The sequence below is a fragment of the Benincasa hispida genome, chromosome 9 (assembly GCF_009727055.1).
Source record: "Benincasa hispida cultivar B227 chromosome 9, ASM972705v1, whole genome shotgun sequence".
Lineage (NCBI taxonomy): Eukaryota > Viridiplantae > Streptophyta > Magnoliopsida > Cucurbitales > Cucurbitaceae > Benincasa > Benincasa hispida.
This window is the reverse complement of record NC_052357.1, coordinates 44191545-44208317: the sequence shown is the minus strand read 5'-3', so window position 1 is coordinate 44208317 and position 16773 is coordinate 44191545.

Here is a 16773-nt window from a genome sequence, read left to right as displayed (position 1 = left end):
CCACTTACACTCTTACTTGTAATAGGTGAAAGCAATTTTAATATTATATCATCTAACATAGCTATTAATGAAATACACTCTTAGTATCTTTATAGTTCAACATGTGGAGTTGAGGATTTGAATTTCTTAACTCTTGGTCAAAATATGTATCATAAGTAGTTGAGTTATGTTGAGTTATGTTCATATGACTTTACGCTAACCTACTTAATTAAATATTGACATGACATTTTGAATAAATTGAATAACAATTAAATGACGACATAAAGAAAATAGGTTTGTTAGTATGATATAGTAAGGATGAGTAGAAAAGAATTTGATGGGGTGATCAAGTGAATTGTAGTTCATATTATTGTTCTTTCGTACTTTTATTTATACGGTTATTTTTTTTTTATAAGAGACTATTTTATTGATGGTATAAAATTACAAAAGAAATGAAGTCTCCAAGGAGAGACTAGAAAAGACCTTTTGAATTTGACGGAAGGCTAATTAGTCTATACATTTTTAAATTTGTAACAATTTAGTCGTTGAAAGTGACAATTTAGTGTCTACGTTTTATAATTTGTAACAATTTGGTTCTTATTGTGAAAATATTATTAAGCTTTAATGAAATTTCTCTAAAGGTTTTGTCGTTGCATAATAAAAGTTGACACTGAATTTTAAAGAAAATTTTCATAATATGGATTAAATTGTTCTGAATTTCTAAGTATAGAGACTTTGTTATTTATTAAAGTGTATGCACTAAATTGTTACAAATTAAAGTTTAGAACCAAATATCTCACACAATAAAGGACTATGGGAAAATACACGAATTAAGAGTATCTAAATGACCCAACAAACCGAACAATAATATGTCTATAAAAGGCGAGACAGCAACTGAAGAGTGTAGGAGTGCTCCATATTCCTCATTAATTTTGGCTTCTCTGTGATTTCTTCTCAACCTTAGGTTCCAAAGCCCAAGACTAAGGTCCTAAAAATCTTTGATAACTCCATAAAATCATATCCATTAATTTAATCAATATTATCTCATGTGGATTAAGCATGAAAATTATTCCTTATAAAGATCTAAAGTTAGATGTCTAAAAATAGGCTAAATAGAAACAATTTATGTATCAATATTCATATGCTAATTTTATTACTTAAACTTAATTTTCAAGTGTTACCTAACAAAAAGAAATGTAGAAATTAGGTAAAATTAAGATTTTGGTTCTACAATTTGAGATTTAAATTTAATATTTCTAAAATTTTGGATTTGGCCATTTCATTTTTGTTCTTTGGTAAAAAATCACAAATTATGTCCATATAAATAATAAGTATGTGGATGTTTTTTTTTATTTACATGCTAGCGAGTTATTACATATATTTTTTTTATTATTTAATTGTATTATGGTTTTGTGCATAGTAAAATAATAGATGGAAAATGGTTAGTTTTTTTAGTAACGGGGTTGGAAAATAATTTAAGAGTCCATTTGAATTGACTTGAGAAAAAATATTTAAACAAAAACGAAATTCATTTTTATTTAAATATTTTTAATAAAAATATATTAAAATACACTTGAATAATTATTTTGAATGGTTGCCAAACAATGACTTATTTTTTAAATTAAACACTTGAAAATGTATCCAAAATACACTCTAAGTCTATGTTTGGGAGTGATTTTAAAAATCATCAAAATCACTTTTGCCATTTTAAAAATCATTCTAAAACAGGCTTTTAATCACTCAAAATTAATAAATACAATTTTCATATCATCAAAATTAGTTTTAAAGAAATAAAAACATGTTTAATAATGATTTTGAAAATAACAAAAGTGATTTTAATGATTTTAATATCACTCCCAAATATGTCCTAAAACAACTCGTGAGAATTAACTAAACTCTAACAAAGTCAAATTAAAGTTGTAAAACAATATGAACTAATTGAGAGTTTTAAAATGATGATAGTAACTAAATCAAATTTAGCCAACAAAGTCAAATTCACTTTTTTTTTTTTTTTTTTTGAGTACAACAAAGATAGGAGAACTTGAACCGTAGACCTTCTAATCACTAACACTTCTGTATACTAGTTGAGTTATCGTTTTTGCATCAAATTCATAATTTAACATAATTATAACTAACAACATCTTAAACGCCAAATTAATTTTCACGAGTTAATCAATTTAGACTTTCTATTTGAATTTCATTCATTTTAAAGCAATTAATGCACATAATTTTCACACATGTATAAGACTTCTTGAAATGCAATTGTTAATGTAAATTAGATAGCAAAGCATGAATCAAATAGATAGTAGCGATTTTTCATTATATTTTGCAATTTTCATTTATGCATCTTTCTCTATTTTTCTCTACTCATTTAAAACAAAAAAAACATAATAATTTTTGTTGTTACTTTGGTTCGGTCCTTAGTGGGTGTTTGGGGCAAGAAGTTGATTATTATACTCCTAAGTTAGTATAGTTGAGTTTTAAAAGTTTGTGTTTGGAGTATAGATTATTTTAGTTTGGGTTATAATAATATGTGTTTGAGGTGTAAATTTTTTTAGTTTGAGAATGAAATAATAAATATTGTAGCAAAGAATAAAAAAATAATGAATGTCAAATAGTAAAAACGGTAGCAAATAGTAAATATTGTAGTAAATATGGATTTTGAAATAGTATTTATTATAGCTAATTTGGGGTTTTGAAATAGTATTTACTGTAGCTAATGGGAGGTTTTAAAATAGTATTTACTGTAGTAAAAGATGATTATTATAATCTTATGATAATTTTTGCCTCAAACACCACCTCAAGAGTACTACTTTTATATAGGTGACCTTTGAACTAATTTGTAATAGATAATATAATCAAGTGAAAATAACTTAAATTAGTTTAGAATTTTAATGCATACACCCTGAAATTTAAAGGAATAAATCCATTCCCTTTTTTCTTAAAGAAACTTTTTTTTTTTAGATTTTAATTTTATTTATTTTTTTTAAAAAAAAAAACTAACCGTACCCGTGTAAATATATGTCGATATGTCTGTAAATCAAAGAGTTCGATATAATATTAAATATTCATAGACATATTTGATATCTTTTATAAATGCTTGTAAAACATAAAAAAAAAGGGTCATATATTTAATCCAATAAGAATAGGAATACTAATAATATCCATAATTTAAATTTAGTGAAAAAATAACTTAATTATTAATTTAGACAGTTTTTTTAATTTTTGTTTATTTACAGATGTATCCGTCGATATCGATATTTTATACATTTATTGATATATCTATATGGATATCGATTTTCAAATACCACGTGCCTAAAAAGGGTAGGCGAAAAAAGGTTCTTTACATCATTATTTATTTTACTTTTTCTTAAATATACATCAATATCCTACTCGTGCCTAGTTTTGCTTTTCACTAACTCACCACATACAACATTTAAGACGTGGTTAAAAGTCTTTTTCATAATTTATTTTCCTTAGTTCTTGGTTAAAATAAACAAAATCATGCAAATATCCCTAAATTTAGTTTTTAAATTTTAAAATGTCCTTATGATTTCAAAAAATTTCACAGAATTTTTAATCTTTCAAAATTACTCTTTGAATAAAAAATTGTTAAAATATTGGACAAAAATTGAAACATCGAACAATGTGGTGGGGACTTTAAATGAAAACTAAAATCCAAAAATTGTTCGATCCTTTTAAGTACGAAAAAGTAAATATACAATTTCCACCATAAACATAAATAATAGGGAGAAGTGACTGTGTAGGAGTGAAAAAAATAGAAGTGAAATATTAGAGGTCATGTGATTACAACATTGATGATAAAAAAGTCAAGAATTACCTGGTATAATCTCCAAAGCAAAGGAATTATTAGAATACTTATTATATGGTAATGACTAATAGAGAGGAAGAACAAGTTAGTGGGAAGACGGTGTAATTAAATGGAAATATAGTAAAAGTCTTAATATTTACAACACTCCCCTTTTAGATTTCCATTGTATATAAATTACATGCCTCGATAAAAATCCTTATTAGAGAAAACTCAATGAGGAAAATCCTAGTGAAGGAAAAAGAGTACATAGCATATATACATTAAAAACAGCCTTATTAAAAACCTTGCTAAGAAAACCCATTTAGAAAAAACCTAGTCAAGGGAAAAAGAGTGCAATACTTTTTCTTCCCTTTATAAAGCCATTAATTAATATCTCTGAGTCGTCGCATTCCAATGTTGTGCACTAACTACTTAAATGTCGTGGCGGGTAATGTTTTCGTAAATAAGTCCGTCAAGTTATTTTTGAAAGAAATTTGTTGAACAATAATCTTTCCATTTTCTTCAATATCGTGGGTGTAGAAGAGCTTGGGTGAGATATGTTTCATTTTATCTCCTTTAATATATCCTCATTTGATTCAAGCTATGCATGTTGTATTGTCTTCGCATAATAATGTTGGAAGACAAGCCGCATGTTTCACGAATGTGTTAAGTCATTGATCTCAACCATACACATTCATGACTAGCCTCATGAATTGCAAGAACCTCGACATGATTTGAAGAGGTAGCTGTAATGGATTACTTTACGAATCGTCATGATATAACAGTTTCTTTACATGTAAATACGTAGCTTGTTTGAGATCTACCCTTATGTGGATCAAATAAATAACCTACATCAGCATAACCAACTAAATGAAAATTTGATTTGTTTGAATAAAATAAACTCATATCAATCATCCCTTAAAGATAGCGGAATGCATGTTTAATTCCATTCCAATGTATTTTTGTTGGAGAAGAACTATATCTAGCTAATAAATTCACCGAAAATGTTATATCAGGCCGTATGTTATTAGCAAGATACACGAGTACATCTATCACACTAAGATATGGTACTTCAGGACCAAGTAGTTTTTCATTCTTTTCTTGAGGTCGAAATATGTCTTTTTTCACATCCAATGATCGAACTACCATTAGAATGTGCTTTAAAACCTTTTCAAACTCATTTCTATATAAGTTGATTGATGAATAATGTCTCTCTGCTAAATGTTCAATGTTAGGGTGTATGTCCTAAAGCATCGTAGTTTTATGTTAGTTGAATCAATGGTTGATTAATTTTATATTACTTGTGCAATAATCCATTAGCCCAAGATCTAAGGTTATCTGATGTAACTTAAACATGTATGTGGAGACATATAGGTGGATCATATTTTAAGTGATAACCTAAAAGTTTTGTAGTATATGGATATGGTTGGGTGTCTCATTCTTGTGGAGACATGTGAGCGGTGATATTTTATACAAAAGAGTTTGTATAAAGATCGAACCACAAAATGTTAAGTCTCTCTTTATAACGTCGTTTCTAGAAAAGGCTTATATTTCACTAGGATGACTATGGGTGACTAGACCTTAATCCTGAGTGAGTTGTGAACTCCTGCCTATAAGGGCGATCCTTCTATTTTATGAATGAGAGTGACTAGATTCGTCGACTCAATAAGCCTACCATTTTGGAGATTCGTCTGATTGGGGAGTTGGGAACATAGTTACACAAGAAGAAATTCACTCATTTCCTATAGTTAGGGTGAGAAGATAAATTGCTCCCTTAAGGGCTACTTCCAAGGCTTGAACAATGAGGTATCTCACCCTCTCCTGACCCGAGAGGGTTTCAATCATAGTTGGACTGTGACTAATTGTTCATTAGAGGGAGCAATGGTACTTAAGGAGTTAGATGTAACTATAGGGTAAAACAGTAATTTGACCCAGATGTACTTACGAACAATTTGTGAAGGGTCAACGCACTGTTGATTGGTTATATCCAATTGATATAGAAATATACTTATAGTGCGAAGAGTTCGGTTTTCGATCTTTACTGGAGTGACCGACAGTTAATGAATGTGTGATTAATTTGATTAAAAGTATTTAATCAATTAATCTTCTATCATTGGAGCTTCAACCTATCCACATGGTCCCTTGTTAGCTCAATGAGGACTGATGATAATCAAACTAATTTTGGTTTAATTAGAATTGTTTAAATTAATTAAAGGAAATTAATTGTATAAAATATAGTTAAATAATGTATATTGATACATTATATAATATAATGAATTTTGATACATTATATAATTTTACGAGATAAATAAACATTTGAATATGATCCATACAAAAACTATATGTTAAAATTTAATGTGAATATGATTCAAATATTAGTTATATGAATATTGTTCATATAGGAATTATATGTAAAAATCAATATGAATATGATTCATATTAAATTTATATATTTTTTGAAAGGTGTTATAATTTGAATGTAATTGATTATTATTTATATCAATGCGATCCATATAAAAATTATAGGTTAAAATTAATATGAATTTGATTCATATTAATACCTTGGGTTATTTGAGATAATACTAAACTATAGTTTATGTTATATGTGATATAATATTAACTAAGTTTATATGTTATAGGTGATATAACATATAGTTTACACAAATATTAAAGTGGTGTTAATAATATATATTAATATATATTATATATTTATATATAATATATATAATTAAATTCAAATTTAGAATTTGAGTTTAATTCTTTCAAATTTAATTAAATAAAGGGGAGCGAGTTATAACTCCCTTATCTCTTAATCTCTCTCCTTCTCTCACGTGACAAAAAAAAAATGGTGGACAGAAAAAATGTTCTCTCTCTCATGATTTCTTCCTGCTCTCTACGTTTTTGCAGAAGAGTTTTTGGGCACAAAATTTTTCTCTCGATCATCTCTCCTCCACTCATCCCAAAATTAAAAATGGAAGCCCACACCTCTGCACAATTCTCATCCTTAAGAATAATGGGGAAGACCCCATGGTGGTGTCCGGTTGCAGTGTGTTGGGTTTTATGTCCTAAAACTCGCAGTTTGTAAAATGATAAACATTTTCTATAATCAATATGATAAACATTTTCTATAATCAATATGATAAATATTTTCTATAATCAATATACTTATTACTAATTTCATAAATTATATGAAAGTCTAAATCCAATAAACTAAGACCCATGACTATTGCATAAGTACTTGAACTTTATGTGGAGACATAAGAGTGGATCAGGTTCGAGTAAATAGTCAAAATGATCTATAGTACATGAATATGGTCGGGTATTCTGGTAACATCATTGGATGTGACCTACTCTGTAGTTGTTACAAAGAGTTGTAAAGTGCTACATACGAAGTGATCCTAATTCGTATATGTTATGACATGAGGAGTGAGGGTATCTTATGCAATGAGTTTGCATAAGATCGGATCAAGAAATAAGTCACTCTTACTTTATAACGCTATTTACTATATAAGACTGACTATTTCACCTAGATGACCTAGGTAACTCGATCTTAATCCTAAGCTAACTATGAACTCCTATTTATTCGGGATTACCCTTAGATTTGCATAGGTGAGGGTTGGCGCAACAGCACCGACTCAATAAGACTCCCATTTAAAAGATAAGACCTAATAGATAGTTGGGACATATGGTGCAAGACAGAGTTAACGCCTACCCGATTTAGGGATAGAAGAAAGATTGTTCTCTCAAGTACTGAATCCAGGTCTTGAACAAGGGGCTGCACCCTCTCACTGAGCTTAGAGAGTTTGGTTTAGTGATTGGATCACAAACTAGTTGTTCATTAGAGGATTAGTAGGAACTTAAGGAATAAGACGTAATCTCAAGGGTAAAACAGATATTTGACCCAACCATTATTACGAACAACCTGTGAAGGGTCGACTTGCTAATTATGGTTAAATCATGTGGACATAATATATCTACAGTGAGAGGAGTGCAACTATGGGCTTTAGTGGAGTGATCCATTGGTTAACGAATGGGGATTAATCTGGTCTAATGAGTTTAGCCAATTAATCTTGGATCGTTGGAGCCCATGATCTGTAGGTCCGCGAGTCTCTCTTTCCTACTAGCTTTAGAATAGCGTGATAAGTTAATTTGAAACGTTCAAAATAGGAATTAAGGGAATTAGTAATTATATGAGATATAATTACATGTTTAATTTGAGAATTAAACGGAATAGGAGAATTTATATTTAAATATGATTTTAAATATATAAAGATGGATGTGTGTAAAAATTAATTTAATATTTGATATTAAATTAATTAAGTTTTATTTAAAAATTAATTTATAAAATTAATTTTATTTTTCAGTTTTTAAAATCAAAATGGATTTTGGAAAATTCATGTTTTGATTATATGATAAAATTGGAAAATTGAAAAACAAAACACAAAATGGAAAAACCACGTTTTCCATTATCCATCTTTTACTTGTTCACACAAAAGCCATCAACATTGCCTTGTGTTACTCCAAGCATAAGCTACAACTCATGCAACTCTCTCCCTTGCATGTTGATCTGCAATATATTGAAGAGTTTAAAATGAATTTCGGGCATGCAGTCAAGAGAGAATTTTAGAGAAAATTCGTGCTGAAGAAAGAGTTCTTCAACCAGATTATTGTTGTGAGCTATTCTCCTTCTTCCCTTGATTCAAGCCATTTTTGAGTCTTACAACTCAATCTAGAGCACCAAGAGAATAGTGGGGAAGATCTTGAGATGGTCTGCAACAGGATTTGGAAAAGATTGCAGCTGGAGAACAAGCTTTGAAGAAGTTCTACAAGAGGTATGTCATGAAACTCATTTGTTTTCTACAAGAGCATGCTTTATATTTTGCCAAAATTAATTAATTAAAGTACTTAAATGATCCTTGTTGCTTCCGCTGTTACTGATACATTCCTACAACTGGTATCAGAGCATCATATAAGCATTCAATTCGGTTTAATTTTTGTTTGGTGGGTGTTTTATATGAGAAATATGAAACTGCTGCATTGATATAATTTTATGAGTTTTGGCATTTTAATTCTCTTTAATTTCTCATTTAAATTTGTAATTGGCTCTTGTTTGATGAGCTTTTATGTGTTAGCAAGAGCCTGGAATTTATTTGGAGTCATTGGAGTTGAAATTAAGATGTAATTGAAGAAACAACTGAAGGAGGCTGAGCTGTTGTTCCTATTTTTTTAGCTTCTGCTCAAAATCGTTGTTGAGGTTCAATTGCTAAGCGATCATCTAGCTCCAGGCGTTACATGATGTGAATAAAAGCTAGTTTATCGTATAGCAATGGGTACTGGTCGTTGTGATGTTGAACGCTAAATGATCGTGTACATGTGGGAGCTAAACGATGCATTCAAATTGCTATGCGATTGTTTAGTTTTTGCATGGGAACTAAACGATACGTTGGATTTGCTATATGATGGCACTATACGATCGTGTAGCTGCGGCACGCGCTAAGCGATGCAATGAAGTGTTGCGTGATAGTGCTAAGCGATCGTCTAGATGCGGCGTTGAGCGATCGTCTAGATGCGTTGCTAAGTGATGCGTTGAAGTTTCTATGCGATGATGTTCTATACGATATAGCTAAGCGATCGTTTAGTTACGGCGGACACTAAACGATGACATGAAGCGCTAGGCGATGGTGTTAAGCTATTGTTTAGTTCTACCGAGAGCTAAACGATTGCTCTATACGATAGATAGATGACACTAAGCAATCGTGTAGTTCTATATGATAGAGCTAAGCGATCGTGTACCTTTTCTCAACACAAGGCGATGGTGTTAGACGATTGCCTTCAGCCTACACGATCGCCCTTAGCAAGACTTTAAGATTGGATCGAGAACAGCCGGTTCGACCGATTTTGTCAAGGTCCAATCCAGTTCGGCCTCAAAGTATTTTTGGCTGGTTCGGTTCAGACTTTGTTGGTTTGGTTCAGACTCATCCAGTCCGATTCAAGATGCTTGGATTCAGTTTGGAGTGGTTCGAGTGGTTCAAAGACGGTTTTGAAGTTGTTTGTAATAGTTAGGCTTCTGTTTGCTTGTTTTTGCCAAAACTAAAACCATATCAGTCTGTGTTTAATTATTTATGTATTTGATGTATGTTATAATTAAATAAATCTTGTATGTGCACACAGTATGTCATTTAGATTTAAAATCTCACCATAGGAAGCATGTTACATGCATTGAAAGTATGTTATAATCTGTTATAATATATAGTATGCATGTTAAGGTTTCTGGTATTTAATATAAGTGTTATATTAAAAATTGAATGCCCTTATGTATGTTATGGATGTTTAGCATGTCTAAAATTTTATAAGTTGTCATAAAATTGAGTTAGACATTTAAAATCCATAAACAACAGTTGCATGTAGGTTGACAACCTGTTTTAATAGTTAAAACTTATAAAACCAAGTTACAAACTCAACCAGTATATAATCTTGTCTAAGGCTGGGGTACTTAAGTTGACGGTTTATGGAACACCTCCTACTTGGGGATTATGACCGAATTATTGAGCATTAGTAACCGGTTTTATGAGCATACGTGAGTGATGTGAGGTAATAAAATGGTTTATCACCTAGGCATCATAGGTTAAAATCCAATTATAAGAGTTATATTTGGATAAACCACATAGACTTAGGGTTCTTTTATTAATCGAAAAGAACCTAAGTATAAATCTGCCCAATAGAACACTTCAGTGGCAGTTTAATAACTTCTAAATGATAGAGTTATTAGAAAACTTCAGTGGGAGATTAATGACATATACGATAAGTTATTTTTAGCTCTCACGTCTCTAAGAGTTCACAATCCAGATTTAAGCGGTACTTCGTGTCACCCTGGGAGTGACCTCCTTATGGAAAGTATTTTTTATCTTAAATCTAGATTTCGGTGAATAAGAGGAATTTGTTCAAACATAAATCAATTATTCGATATATAGATTTCAACTGCCACGTCTCCACATGATTTACATCGTGAGATTCATATGACGCTTCGTGTCACTCTGGAAGTGGCCTCTCTACGGAAAGTGTTTTGTATGAGTCAATATCAAGGTAAACGGAAGAAGTAGTTCATAGTAAGTGGGTGAAGGATATGTGTCAATATATCCTACAACCTCCTCCATTAGTTTGAACCGTGAGATTCCTATGTTGCACATGCTGGTTAGCTTTAAGTGGCCCTTTGCTAGTTGTTTATCGACGACTATCCCTACGAAGGGTTGTAACATAGTATTCGGAACAACCCAGGCTTCAGTAAAATGAATAGGGTCTTATAGTTCCATCTTGGATATTGTCTTCTATTTCGAAGGCAAATTCATACCATCTTATAGGATTTGAAAATGGCGGGTCACTCTTACAAGAATTAATAAATTGTTAGTAAAGATCTTGACCGAAAACGATAACTAAATGACTATAGGAATAAGAGTTATTCTGGAGACAATAGGAATAAGAGTTATTCCAGAGATAGTATTTGGTCAAAATTTTTTGCTTTAGTGAAGGAGTATATGACTGCCCATTGTTAGCACATATTCTAACTCACTAAAGTATCGTTGCAAATAAATAATGGTTATGGGTACATTATTATTTTTTTGCTAAAACTTGATTTTGGATTTAGTTACAATTTGCTAAATAGAATTTGTTTCATTTTTATTAGCATGTTGAATTCTTCTAGAAAACTCACTTCCGATTTAAATAACAGTAAAATCAAATCAACAAACAAATTACTAGCGGTTGATTACACCAAAAGAGTTTTAACAAAGGATTGTTCTCTATCTCCCAACTCATCTAAAATTTTGAATTATGTAGATGAGAGTGCAGAATTCGAACAACAAGATAAATATGATTTACTTGTTATCGAAGCATGTTTAGTGGAAAACGATAAAATCTGGATAATTGATTCAGGTGCTGCTAATCATATTTGTACTATCTCACAGGAAACAAGTTCTTGGAGACAGATGACAAAAGGTGAAACAATCTTTAAGGTAGGGATCGGGGAGGTTGTTTCAGCTAAAGCAGTGAGAGATATGAAGCTATTTTTAGGAGATAAGTACATTTATTTGAAAAATATATATTATATTCCTTCTATGAAAAGGAATCTAATATTTATTTCTTGTTTTCTATAACAAAATATAAAGTTTATTTCGAAAATGATGAAGTGTTCATCAATATAGGAAGTAAAAAGATTTGTTCTGCAAAATTAGAAAATAACTTGTATATGTTAAAACCAACTGAGGTCAAAGCCGTATTAAACATAAAGATGTTTAAAATTACTGGGACTCATAAGAAAAGTAAGATATTTCCAAATGCCTATCTTTGGCACTTGAGACTGGGTCACATAAATCTCAATAGGATTGAGAGATTGGTTAAGTTTTATGGTCGTCTAAATAAGTTGGAAGACAGTTCATTACCACCATGTGAATCCTGTCTCGAGGGTAAAATGACAAAAAATCTTTTTCTGGAAAAGGTCTTAGAGCCAAAGAACCCCTAAAGTTGATTCACTCAGACTTTTGTGGGCCTCTAAATGTTAGAGCAAGAGGAGAGTATGAATATTTCATCAGTTTTATAGATGATTATTCCAGGTATGGGCGAGTTTACCTAATGTACAAAAAGTTTGAAACTTTTGAAAAGTTCAAAGAGTATAAGGCTGAGGTTGAAAATCAATTAGGTAAAAAGATTAAAACGCTTCGATCGGATCGAGGTGGTGAGTATATGGACTTAGAATTCCATAACTTTTTGATAGAACATGGAATTCAGTCTCAACTCACAGCCCCTGGCACACCTCAGCAAAGCGGTGTGGCAGAAAGAAGAAATAGAACCTTGTTGGACATGGTTCGTTCCATGATGAGTTACGCTCAGTTACCAAATTCTTTTTGGGGACACGCAGTTGGGACTGCAGTGTATATTTTGAACATAATTCCCTCGAAAAGTGTTTCTGAAACGCCTTACAAGCTCTGGATAGGACGTACAAGAAATTTATGTCACTTTAGGATTTAGGGTTATCCAGGTTGGGATTTGTGTCCTAATTCTCCCGGAGTCTCATTGTTTTGTAAAGATACACATTGTTTGATGAATAAAATAATTGTTATTTAATTAAAGCATTTACTCATATCCAATAAACAAAACTCCATGGTTATCTTATGTAAACTTAAGCATGTATATGTGATATACAAGTGAATCATGCCTTAATGATAATCTAAATAGGTCTGTAGTATAAGGATTAAGGTGGGATACCTGATCCTGGTAACACTACGGATACGACCCCCTTTGTAGAGGTTTGCAAGTGTTGTAAACTATTACAGATGGTAGATCCTGACCATTCATGTGGAGACGTGCAAGTACAAAAAGTTTGTATAAGACCCGGACCACGAGGTGACTAGACTCTGTATATAACGCCGTTGATACTAGATACTTACATCTCACCTAAACGACCATAGGTGACACGACCTCAATCCTGAGTGTTTTGGGAACTCCTGCCTTTGAGGGCAGTCCTTTGATTAGTATGGGTGAGAGTGGCCAGATTGCCAACTCAACATGCCTACCTTTTTGACTTGTCTGATATGGGAGTTGGAAACTCAATCCACAAGATGGAATTCACTTCTTTCCCGAAGTAGGATAATAGAGAGATTCCCCCTTAAGGGCTGATATTCGGAGCTTGAGCATAGTGGCCACGACTTCTCTTTGGAAGAGAGGACTCAGTCATAGTAGACTATGACTTATGTTCATTAGAGGGATCAGTGGTACTTAAGGAGTTAAATGTAACTATAGGGCATAACGGTTATTGGCCGAGGTCGTACTTATGAGCGATCTGTGAAGGGTTGTCGCACTTCTGATTGGTTAAGATGGACACATAATATATCTGTGGTAAGGAGAGTTCAGTTGTCGATCTTTAGTGGAGTGCCTAACAGTTAACAGATGGTGGATCCCGTGACTAAAGAGTTTAGTCAGTTATTCACGTACCGTTGGAGCTTTGAGCTACAGGTCCATAAGGTTCTCTTGGTAGCTCAATGGATTCAGTTGAGGATCAGTTCTTGGCGTTGATTTGAAATGTTCAAATTGACAAGAGGTATTTCGATTATATATGATATGATCGGTATGGTGTATGAGATACATCTAGTGGAAGATTAATGTAAATGAGATTTACATTAAGTGTCATGGAATAGAAAAATAGCTATGGTTTATGTGTTTCGTGAGATGAAATATTAAAACTATAGGTTATAAATATAGTATGATAAGTTGATTATCTTTTATATTTATAATAATATTAATTATTGGATAATTAAATCTTTTTCTCTAATAACCAATTGAGTAGAAGGTTATTGGTGGTTCATACCGTGAGATAAAAAGGAAAATTATTTTCCTAATTTTAGTAATGTTGAAAAAAATTGTTTTTGTGATTTTCTCTCTTGGAAAAAGAATCTCACGGAAGTTGTCAAGTAAACACCGATTTACTAAGCGACAACTTAAAAAAGATAAATGATCGTGTAGTATTTGTAGGCGTCAGATACGTTGGTAAGCGATGAGTTAAACGATCTCTAAGCTTTTGCTAGACGATTGCTTAGCTTTTGCTAAACGATTGGGCATCGACTTATACGATAGATTCAGTCTTCTCCCACTTGCTCAATCATTTACATGATTGTGGATTCCTCTTCCTTCTACCTCATACCAAGTCCACACAGAGCCTACCCTCTGGATTCTCACACCGAGAATACCAATGTAGACTTCTTGGTGGTGTCATACTCAACTCGACGCCATCGAGGTTCTGTGGAGGCCGTTCGTGCTGTGGGGTGTTCGTGACCGAGGCGATCGCAGAGGTCGAGTGCATGGTGTTCGTGTTGTGTAGCGATCGTGTTATTTGAGCGTTCGTGATCAAAGAGCGTGGAGACAAGTCTACAAATGTGTGTAGAGATTTCTCTTCTTAGTCATTTGTAGTTTCATGCTGTAATTTATATATTAATTGCATAATTTTATGTTTTGTTTAGGACTGTAATTTGTAATGTTCATACATGATTGTAATTTGGAATGATCTATTTTGTTGCTCATGGAAATCCTCGCGATCGATTTCCTTTAATCCTACACATGTGTTGGTGCAAAATCCTAAAAAGTTGGAACACCGTTCAAAAGTATGTCTATTTGTAGGCTACCCAAAAGAAACAAGAGATAGTTTCTTTTATGATCTTCAGGAAGATAAGGTATTTGTATCGACAAATGCAACCTTCCTGGAGGAAGACGATGTAAAAGATCATCAACCTCGTAGTAAGCTAGTAATAGAAGAAATGTCCAGAGAAACAACAAATGTATCAACAAGAGTTATTGATAGAGCATGTCCATCAACAAGAGTTGTTGATGAAACAGAGACTTCACATCCTTCTCAAGAGTTGAGAATGCCTCGCCATAGTGGGAGGGTTGTGCAACAGCCTGACCGGTACATGGGTTTAACTGAAACTCAAGTCATCATACCAAATGATGGTTTAGAGGATCCATTGTCTTTTAACTAAGCAATGAATGATGTGGATAAAAACCAATATATTAAAGCCATCGACCTTGAAACGGAATATATGTATTTCAATTCTGTTTGGGATCTTGTAGATCAACCTGAAGGGGCAAAACCCATCGGTTGCAAATGGATCTACAAGAGAAAACGAGACCAAGCTGATAAGATACAGACCTACAAAGCTAGACTTATGGCAAAAGGATCCAAAGAGATGGGGTAGACTATGAAGAAACCTTCTCTCCAGTTGTCATGATAAAGTCTATTAGAATACTCTTGTCCATAGCCACTTTTTATGATTATGAAATATGGAAAATGGATGTTAAGACAGCTTTTCTGAATGACTATCTTGAAGAGAGTATCTATATGTCTCAACCAGAAGGGTTTATACAGCAGGATCAAGAGCAAAAGGTTTGCATAATCGATCCATTTATGGATTAAAACAAGCTTCTAGATCCTAGAATATGAGATTTGACATTGCAATCAAATCTTATGGCTTTGAACAAAATGTTGACGAACCCTGTGTATACAAGAAAATCGTTAACAAAACTGTTGCTTTTCCGGTGTTGTATGTTAATGATATTCTACTCATTGGGAATGAGGTAAAATATCTAGCTGACATTAAGAGATGGCTGACTTCGCAATTCCAAATGAAAGATTTGGGAGAAGCATAGTATGTTCTTGGAATCCAAATAGTTCAGAATCACAAGAATAGAACATTAACATTATCTTAAGCATCTTATATAGACAAGATATTGTCTAAGTATAAAATGCAAAATTCCAAGAAAGGATTTTTACCTTTCAGACATGAAATTCACCTGTCTAAGGAACAGAGTCCTAAGACACCTCAAGAGCTTGAGGAGATGAATTGAATTCCATATACATTAGTAGTAGGGAGTTTAATGCATGCAATGTTGTGTACTCGTCCCGATATATGCTATGTCGTAGGAATAGTCAGCAGATTTCAGTCCAATCCTGGATATGATCATTGGACTACTTCCAATCCTGGATATGATCATTGGACTACTGTTAAAAACATTCTCAAGTATCTTTAGAGAACGAGAGATTATATGCTCGTGTATGGTGCTAAGGATCTAATCCTTACTGAATACACTGATTCTGACTTTCAGACTGATATTGATTCAAGGAAATCAACTTCGGGATCAGTATTCACTCTAAACGGGGGAGCAGTTGTGTGGAGAAGCATAAAACAAAGTTATATTGTTGACTCCACAATGGAAGCTGAGTATGTAGCTGCAAGTGAAGCAGCAAAAGAAGCAGTATGGCTCAAAAAGTTTCTAATAGATTTGGAAGTAGTTCCAAATATGCATCTGCTTGTCACTCTTTAATGTGACAACAGTGGAGCAGTTGTAAATTCAAAGAAACCACGAAGCCATAAAAGAGGAAAGCATATCGAGTGAAAGTACTATCTCATCAGGGAGATTGTACACAGAGGAGACGTAATCGT